Source organism: Cannabis sativa, chromosome 6 (assembly GCF_029168945.1).
Source record: "Cannabis sativa cultivar Pink pepper isolate KNU-18-1 chromosome 6, ASM2916894v1, whole genome shotgun sequence".
In the NCBI taxonomy this organism is placed as follows: domain Eukaryota; kingdom Viridiplantae; phylum Streptophyta; class Magnoliopsida; order Rosales; family Cannabaceae; genus Cannabis; species Cannabis sativa.
Window position 1 is genome coordinate 7,581,708 of NC_083606.1, and position 10,193 is coordinate 7,591,900.

At 37.1% G+C, this 10,193-nt stretch overlaps 1 non-coding gene across 1 annotated transcript; it reads right to left on the reverse strand.

The window, feature by feature from the left end:
• Window positions 1–6,221: 6,221 nt before the first annotated feature.
• LOC115708537 (small nucleolar RNA R71) lies at window positions 6,222–6,328 on the reverse strand. The gene has a single exon (XR_004010029.2). It is a non-coding gene; the product is annotated as a small nucleolar RNA R71 (small nucleolar RNA).
• Window positions 6,329–10,193: the final 3,865 nt, after the last annotated feature.

Sequence of the window (10,193 nt, forward strand, 5' to 3'; positions counted from 1 at the left end):
GCCGAAACCAGCTGGACGCTATGTAAGCCGACGGACCTAAGGGAATAGGTTCCGGAGGGCCGGGGCCCATCCGGGACCGACCTAGGTAATCTCCTAAGTTTGTAAAATAAAACTCCTTCAAATGATCCCCCCACCGGGTCGACGGCATCTTAAACCTACGGAGACGCTCGTCGAACCCTATGGGCCTACGACTGGTATATTCATCAACGGAAGGGACATATTGAATTATCAAGGGAGACTTACCACCAGCACCAGAAGTGCTAGCACCGGGAGCGCCCGAATTTGGTTCGGGGACTGAAGGCTGAGGCCGGGAAGCCTGGTTCTCAGAAGAACCTTCAAGACGAAGGGGTCCCCCGGCGGAAGGACCTCCAATCTCTTCTTGAAGAATCTTGTCAAAAAATTTTGCTTCGGACTTCCCGCCAATGGCTTGACTCCTCCGCACCACCGGGCTCCCCACGCGAAGCCCTCTCCCGCAGCGGCACACGGGCACTAGAATACGCCTTCTCCTGGGCCTTCCGGTAGAGATAATCTTGGTACTTCTTCTCTGCCGTAGCAATAAGCTCATCCCGGAAGGCCTTCTCCGCGACTGGCGCCCTCACGTTAGGGCAGATAACCTTGGAAAGGTTGGAGTCATCCACGGATTGGTGAGAAAGGATAAGTTTGGCCTTTCTGCAATTCTCCGTGGTGACCAGGCCCCCGACGTCAAGATCGGCATGGTCGTAAGAGGCGAAGGCTTGGGCCCTTCGAAGGAACGCCTGAGTGGTGAGCGTCCGCTGGTAAGGTGGGATCCGCACCCACTCCGTGAGAAGCTCCGGATGGTCCACGGCCCTAAAACCGGAGGAGAAGAAAAATCGGTGGCGGTACTCCTTAACATGAGTCTGCCTATTATACGGAACCACCCCTTCGTTAGCAGGGTGGATCCGGAACCCATAAAAACCGTCCTTAAGTTTGTCCCCTTTCTTGGGGACGGATACAAGTTCGTAAAAATATAAAATCTCCGCCGGGCTGGGAGACCCCCAGCCGCGTGCGGCGTAAAAAATAAATAAGCCTGAGAGCAGGCGGTATGCTTGAGGAATAAGTTGGTATGGCGCAAGGCCGACAAATACAAGAAAATTAACAAAATAGTCCTGGAGCGGGAGCATTGCACCGGCCATCAGATGGGTCTGACTCCAAGCCCCGAAGCCATCATAGTTGAGGTTGGGTGTCTCCGAGTCACAGGGAGGCCGGTGGAAGGTCCCTGAGGTAGAGGGTTTGATTCCGGCTACATTAATAATGTTCTCCAGCTGGTGAGGGCAGGTCAGGGTCGATCGAAGCTCGGCCACTTCCCAGCCGGTAGCGCGGGACTTGTACCCCTCCTGGGCGACAGGTCCCAGAGAAACCTCCTCCAGGGTGGCAATATTCTTCCCTTTCTTCTTTGAAGACTTCGAGCCGGAAGCAGACATGTTATGCTCTGAGAAAAACAAAAAGAAGAAAAAACCCAGCAGTTAGGCCCCATATCAAACCCTAAATCAAAGAAAAAAGGGAGTGGGGGTCCCCTAACCGCTGGAAAGAGGCCCCCTCCGGACACGTGTCACCTGGGAAACTCGAAAGAGAATCCCTGAACAAGTGTCGGGTGCAGTAAAGTCGCAGTAACAGTGGCTTTGCAAAAAGGAAAAGAAAAGTCCTCCTATGCCCTAAGCAATCGCTAAACGAAGGATACACGGCCTTCTTCAAACAAAACTGTACGCCTACAACTAATACAGTAAAACGTAAAAGCAGAACTCAAAGAACTCAAACACTCACACTCCAGAAATCTCTAAGTACGAACCCAGAAAACAGACAAAATAAATGTAAGCATGTTAGTGTCTAAAGATGCGAAAAACTTACAGTTGATTGTTGAACTGGGGGTACTGGGTAATGGTTGAGCGAGAGTTGAGAAGCACTGGCGAAATCGAACACTGGAAGATTATAGAAAGTGTTTAAGTGTTATGACGGTTTGTGCTACTTTGAGGAAATTTTCTCTCTGAGAAATTCAAGCAAAAATGGTAAGGAATGGAAAGTAACCAAAATGAAGGAAAGGTGGTGGCTTTTATAGGCAAAAATGCATGAGGAACAGGCGTCTTCACCTACCAATCGTACGGCAGGGGAAACGCACGATTCGAATTCCCAAAAGATCAACGGGCTAGATCAATCTACCATTAAGGCGGTGCAAACGTTTGAGTATCCGCCTGACACCATCAATGCGCCGCATCAATCATGGGGCGTGAAACGAATCGACCTCTGCAAAAGTGAATCACTGCATTTAATGCCATTATTAGACACATCTTCACGCGCCCCCAAGTCGTATCATAAGACCGAGGAGGCGGCTGGAAACATTCCTGCGAACAAGCATATTGTCGCATTAAATAACATCATTTAATGTGCCCCCACGCGCTCGAGACTCAAGCTGGGAAAACGAGGAGTCAACTGGAGACACTTGAACAAGCCTTGGTTTATTTTTACTAAGTAAACAAGGCTTGGGGGGTAAATGTTGCTCCTAAAATCGCCCAATGTACGTGGACCAATCAGGAAGGGACACGTGGATCAAATTACTTGGGAAGAACTGCTAAGTCTTTATATGACACCAGGAAGCGTTATTCGCATGGGTCCCGGATGATGCACCCGGAGTACAAGGTACTCCCGGAAGAGAGCATAGCTTAAAGGCACTCCGGGATGCGTCAGTCCTCTCCCGAGACATCAAGTCGCATTTAATGCTGCATGGGAGGAAGCGTGTTGGGACTGTAACACGCAATAAAGTCTGACGGCACATCCCCCAAACAGCAGCGCTACAGTAATGATCATTTAAGTCTAGCGACGGCTACTCTGCGAAGAGTCACGTCAATCATAAGACAAAAAGGACATTCTCCATAAAAACCCTACAGCACCTAGGGATTTGACCATGCATCACCCATGGTATATTCATCGGAAATGCCCAACTTTATGGATACTTACAGACACATGTGTAAGTACAATTCTAGGGATTACCCCACCAAAACACTATAAATACCCCCTCAAAGCTCATTTAATGGGGTCGGAGAATCTTGGTTGCTTAAGAGCAAACAGAGAAAAAACTCACCAAGAACATTCTTTGTATTAAAGAGAGAAACATTCTCCCAAGTGTAGAATCTGTATTAAAGACATCCATAAATATCAGTGGCTCGTGGACTAAGGCTCATTAACGCCCCAACCACGTAAGTCTTCATCTCGCTTTCTTACAGCTCATTATTATATTCGTATTTTATTAGTTGCCGAAAACCTCGGTCAACAGTTATATATATAGCTTCCAATTGACACAAAAACCTTTTTTTTAGTGGTGAGAGACATTATAATTTATATATATCTATATATCTTTAAGTGGTTATATAACAATAATTCATTTTATTTTTTAAAAAAATTGTTAAAGTTAACGTGAACTAAACGTGTGGCATTAACTTTCAAACAATAATTTTTTCCAATGACGCTGATGAGAACGTAACTCACAAAATTGTGGTAACTATAGTGACTCGCAGACTAAAAATGAAAACAAAATGAAACAGCGTCCAGGAAGTAGAGAAGTTCAAGGATCCAGGTGCGTGTACGTGAGCAAAAATTTAAGAAGGAATATGTTAGACAATTTTTTTTTTTAAAAAAAAAAAATAGGAACAATATTTTGATATTTTCTGTTATCTAGTTTTTTATAACTCAGTTTTCAAAAAACTATTTTTAAAAAATTTGGCCAAACACCCCCTATTAGTTTTTAAAAGTATAGTTTGTATATAAAAACTGAAACGGATTTTAAGTTATGAAGCCAAACAATCCCTAAATCTTTTTCCTTTATTTCTCTTTCTATCTCTCCGCTCACCCAAAACCAAGAAAGACCAAAAATTTTCTAATCAAATTCCTCATGACCAAACCATTAGAATTATTGCTAGAAATTGGTGTTAAAGTGGTAGGAAAGAATCAAGGCAACTTAACTCTTCTTTTTCCCTTTGAATTTTAAGTTTTAGTATGGTTTTATATGAGTTTTTGTTTAGTTAGGTTCTGTAATGTTTGCATGAGCTTAGGATTGTCTTTGGGTTTTGTACCCTAAATAAAGCCCTATTTCAATATAATCTTGAATATTCATTTATCAATAAAGAAATAGATTTATTTCATTACTTGTTTAATGTTATTTGGTACATGTGATTGTTAGGTTATTTTTAGTATTAATTTTAGATTAAGTTTAGTATATTTTTAATTGAGTTTGAATCGTGTTTGGAGCATTTTTACGCTTGTTATCTTTTATTTGTGCAGATTTAAAATAGAAGAAGATTAGAAAAATATCAGAGAAAAAGATGGGAAAAAGATAAAAATATCATGATATTTAAAATAGAGAAAATTGTGCAAGGAAATAAAACCGAAACTTCAATCCTGAATTCGACGATCTTCTGATTAGATTTTGGAAAAAGTCAAAACATGAAAGTTCTAGATCTCTCTTTTATCTTTCCAGAACATCTTGAATCGTTCAATTCCGAGCAATATCGAGGGAGTTATGACCAAAATACTATCAGTCAACGCAGTAGAAAAAAATATCTCGTTTGAGGTTTCCCAAAAATTTAAATCCGAATGGAATTTAAATTTGTGCGATTTTCCCATCTTTTTAGGCCCTGAATGCCTATATAAAGAGCAGAAGAGAGTTGATTTCAGCAAGCAATTTCAGAGAGAAAAAAAGTGAGAGTTCAGATACAGAGTAGAGAGATCAACTGCAATACTGGAGACATACTGCTCAGGGTTTTCAGCATTCTTCTTTTCTTCTCTACTCTATTTTTCATCTCTTTTCTATCAGTTAATATGTGTATTTGTGCTTCAATGAACATGAGTAACTAAACACTTTAATTAGGGTTAGATGGATATTGTTTAACATTGTTTTATGGTTTTAATATGATTTATTTTCCCCCTAATTTCTATGTATTCTATTTTATTTGTGCTTAATCACTTTTAATTGTCTGGCCACCAATTAACTGTTTATGATTTTGATGCGAGATCTGAGAAGTGAGTGTCAAATATGATATAGTAGAATAGAACTGAATTTCGATATAGGACGAGAGTACCTATATGGTTTAGATAGCTTATAAGGTTTCTGTGTTTAATGCCTGTTGCATGTTAAATTTATCACGAGAGTAGAAAGTTTACATGTAATTGAGGTTTATATATCTGAGAAGACTATAAATTACCTTAGTAAACCTGCTATTGCATAGGAATTAATATTAGGAAAATAATCATATTAAGCCATATTCAATAAAAACAATTGAAATCGACACCCTAGTTTATTAACTATCAATTTTCTCGAATCGTTGCTTCCAACTATTTTTCTTATATTTCATTATTTTTTTCCTATCTTTTATTTAATCAAATAGAAGTAAAAGTTTAATTTTAACGTACTTAACTACACTCCCTGTGGGATCGACCTCACTCCTCGTGAGTTTTACTACTTGAAACGATACGTACACTTGCGTGTGTAAAATATCGCAACAAGTTTTTGGCGCCGTTACCGGGGAGTGATAGTTAATATTATTAAAAATTAAATTTTGTTCTAATTTTATTTTTCTTTCTAATTTAAGTACTAACTCTGTTGTCTCAAGATCTTATTCTGCTTTTAGGTTCAATAGTTTATGAGAAGTCAAGGTCCAATTGCCAGATTACCTGTTGATCCTGAGATAGAAAAGACATGTAGAAGAAACAGAAGGAGGAGGAAATTGGAAAGAGCGGCACTAGAGATTAAACAAGAAGAAGTCATGGCTGACAACGCCAATAATGGCAACAATGGACACAACGGAGGAGGTGTAGAAGAACAGGCTAATGGACATAACAATAATGACCGTAGCCTGAGGGACTACTTACTTCCTAACTTAACAGGGGCCCGATCCTGCATAAGGCCACCTGCTGTTGACGCAAACAATTTTGAAATCAAGCCAGCCATACTGCAGATGGTCCAATCTTCAGTCCAGTTTGGGGGACTGCCGTCAGAAGACCCAAGCATGCACCTCGCCAACTTCGAAGAACTGTGCCAGACATTCAAGATGAACGGAGTTAGCGATGACGCCATCAGACTAAGGTTGTTCCCATTCTCACTAAGGGAACGAGCCAAAAGTTGGTTTATTTCTTTCCCAACTCATTCTATCAACACTTGGGAGGAATTGGCCCTGAAATTCCTATCTAAGTTCTTTCCTCCTGCAAAGATTGCCAAGCTGAGAGCTGATATCAATAACTTCACCCAACAAGACAGTGAATCTCTTTATGAAGCATGGGAGAGGTTCAAGGACTTACTGAGAAAGTGCCCTAATCATGGGATTGAGAAGTGGCTGCAAGTGCACAACTTTTACAATGGGTTGATGAATGAAACCCAAACACTCATAGATGCCGCTGCTGGTGGAGTTTTCATGAGGAAAAGTGCTAATGAGGCCTTTGAATTACTTGAAGAGATGGCCATGACTAACCAACAATGGTCAACAGAAAGAGGTTCATCTAAAAAAGTTGCAGGTATATATGAAGTGGATGCTATTACCAAGTTGACAGCTCAGGTAGAGGCCCTAACAAAACTGATAACTGTTCTAGTAAAACAAGCTCAGGTGGTTTGTGAGCTATGTGGAGGTCCTCACCCCTATGAGGAATGTCCGGTGGATGTGAATAGTTTACCAATGGATCAAGCAAAAGCTATTGGAAACTATGCCCAAAATAATAATTATGGGCGCAACCAGCAGGCGTGTTGGGTTTTATGCCCTAAATAAAACTCATTTCAATATAATCAGATTTACTTATTAATATAGATCAGAAATAACATTTAATGTTACATGGTTCACATGATTTATTTCATGATTATATGTACATAATGTATAAATTCATCTGAAACCCTTTTCACATACTTGATCCTGTTTATTGTGTCGTCAACACATTGGAAAGTAAACATGACTATGTGAATAAAGTTTCCTAGATTTATCAGACATAGGGTTTTACTGATATGATAATCTACAACAAGAGTTTACTTGTATTTGGAGAAATACTATGTTCTTTCCAGAGCATTGGTTAAAGTAAAGCTCAGGTTGGATGCATGGAGTATGCATCGGAAGGGACCGATATTGAACTTTGACTTAGATTTATTAAACTTACCGTAATATCTATTCAAGTCAATATCGCCTAGTTGATCCTAGATCAAATGATCTTAATCCTGTTATGATTAGGCTCAATCTTGAAAGGCTATTCGTGTTCTTTGATTTGTTAGTTAAGCCTACTTTTAGGTCAGGGTGATACGTACATTTTGGGAACACGGTAGTGCAATTGAGTGGGAGCGCTAGCATAAACATGGAATCTATAGCTTCTATCTGGCGAATAGTAAGCAAAGGATGATCTCCTTCGAGCTTGACCAAACGAACATAAATGGTGGAGTACTCATTTCACATAAGCTGAAATATCATTTATACGGGGTCAAGTGTTTTAAGGAATAAATACATTGTAGGGTGTAACGGTAATTTAATCCCTTTACAGTGTAGATCATTCATATAGAGGATCATTGATCAAATTAGGATTATAACAATGGATAACTAATGATGTGTCTATATGGTGGAACATATAGAGCATTCTATATACTGAGAGTGCAATTCTAAGTTCTATGCGTGGATTCAACGAAGAATTAATAAGTTAGTGAATTTTAGTGTTAAATTCTTGATCTACTTATTGGAAGCTCGGTTATATAGACCCATGGTCCCCCCACTAGTTGAGATAATATTGCTTGTAAGACTCATGTAATTGGTTTTGATTAATCAATTATAATTCTCAAATTAGACTATGTCTATTTGTGAAATTTTCACTAAGTAAGGGCGAAATTGTAAAGAAAGAGTTTATAGGGGCATATTTGTTAATTATGATACTTTGTATGGTTCAATTAATAAATATGATAAATGACAATATTATTTAATAATTATTTATAGTTATTAAATAGTTAGAATTGGCATTTAAATGATTGAATTAGGAAATTGGCATTTTTGAGAAAATCAGATACAAAAGGTGTTAAAATTGCAAAATTGCAAAGCCCAAGGCCCAATCCATTAAGTGTATGGTCGGCCACCTTTGTAGCTTTTTTAAATGATTTTTTCATTATTTTAATGCCATATAATTCAAATCAAACCCTAGAGGAATGCTATAAATAGATAGTGAAGGCTTCAGGAAAATTATACACTTTCTGAATCAGAAAAACCTGAGCCTCCACTCTCTTCTCTAGCCGCCACTCTCTCTCTCTTTTCTTCCTCAATATTTCGAACCTCTCTTAGTGATTAGAGTAGTGCCCACACACATCAAGTGATACCTCAATCATAGTGAGGAAGATCGTGAAGAAAGATCATCAGCAAAGGAGATTCAGCATCAAAGATTCAGAGAAAGAGATCCAGGTTCAGATATTGATAATGCTCTGCTACAGAAAGGAATCAAGGGCTAGATATCTGAACGGAAGGAGTCATATTATTCCGCTGCACCCAATGTAAGGTTTCTTTAACTTTATATGTGTTTATTTCATCGTTTTAGAAAGTTCTTATTTAGGATGTTAATAAACATACTTGTGAGTAGATCTAAGATCCTGGTAAAATAATTTCCAACAACTGGCCTCAGAGCCATGGTAATTGATTTACTTGCAAGAAATTTGGACTTTAAAACGATTGTTTGTATGTTCTTTGGATGGTATCATGTTGTATTGAGTGTTATTTGATGATTGATTGATGTTTGTGAAATTTTCGTGAAAAATAATTGTGATTTCGATTCTGGAATTATTTTTATTGGATAGTATGGAAAAAATTAAGCAAGTTAGCCTTTTACAGAACTCAATTTGGATTTTATTTGAATTAGTTATGATTTTTTGAAGATTTGACAAAATCGAAATTTTGTCTTGATAGTTTCACGATCAGAACTGTCCGTACAGTTTCGGATTTTTTCCTTTTTCTTCAATTTTTCATACTTTTTCATGGAATTAACTTCCAATTTTTTGTATGGTTTTGTATATATACTATTACTATTCCTAATTCAATTCTAATTATCATTTTGAATTAATTTAAATTTTTTTTTTTTTAAATTAATTCAAGATATTAGTGTAATTTGAATTCGAATAGAATTAGTATTTATCTTTTTGCTTAAAAATCTATCTTATTTTAAAATTTGATTATATCTTATCTTATTTTAAATTTAAAAATAAGATATTAATAATCATGTAATTTTTAAATGATATAAGATATTTTGCTAATTTTTTTTTAAATTTTGTTATTTTATTTATTTAAATTACATTTAAAATTTGAAAAAGATATTTATTTATCTTTTCTAATTTTTTATTTAATTTTTATTTATAAAATAACATTTAAAATTTAAAAGTAGTTAGCAATTTTTTTTGAAATGATATTTAGGTTGGTTGAAACCTAATTTTTCAAAAATTGTAGGTTTAATTTTAAATTCAAATTTTTTTAAAAAAAAAAATTTCGAATTTTTCAAATTTTTTTTAAATTTTTCGAAAAATTTAATAAATATTTAATAATTATTTTTTCAATAATTATTTTTTTTATTTAATTAATTATTTTCGAAATTAAATATTTAATTTAAAATTAAATAAATCCTACATCCAACTATCCAACTAACCTTGTTGCAGGAGTATGTGTTTTAGCTTATGTGTAAGTTTTTAAAACCTATTATTACTTGATTGCAAATAGCCATGGTTACTTTTTGCCAGATCTAATGATCTGATGGCTCCCTTGGTCAAGTTAATAATTTGTAACAGGTAAATTTTACAATCTTCTTTCATCTGTGTATGACCTAGCAACATGATAGGACCCATCCAAAGTGTGCCTGTGTGAGCCTATGTGTTTAATTTTATTATAGATGCATATAGGTTAATGTTGCTAAATAAAATGTCATAGTCATTGATAGATTTTATTTAGGCCCATTCAGTTTTGGGCTTATTCAATTAATAACAGTTGTTCTTATTAAGGTTAAATTCCTCTCTTTTGGGCCTTGTGTGAGAGTTGGGAGCCATAGAAGTGGGTACGACATACTGAACCCAGCACCCCCTCACACAAACCACCCCAATTGTGAAGGCCCATTTGCCTGATTTGAATGACTGTACTAGGTTAATTAAACTAGTTTAACCTAATAAAATTGATTAGCAACATAATTAATTTCATTTATTT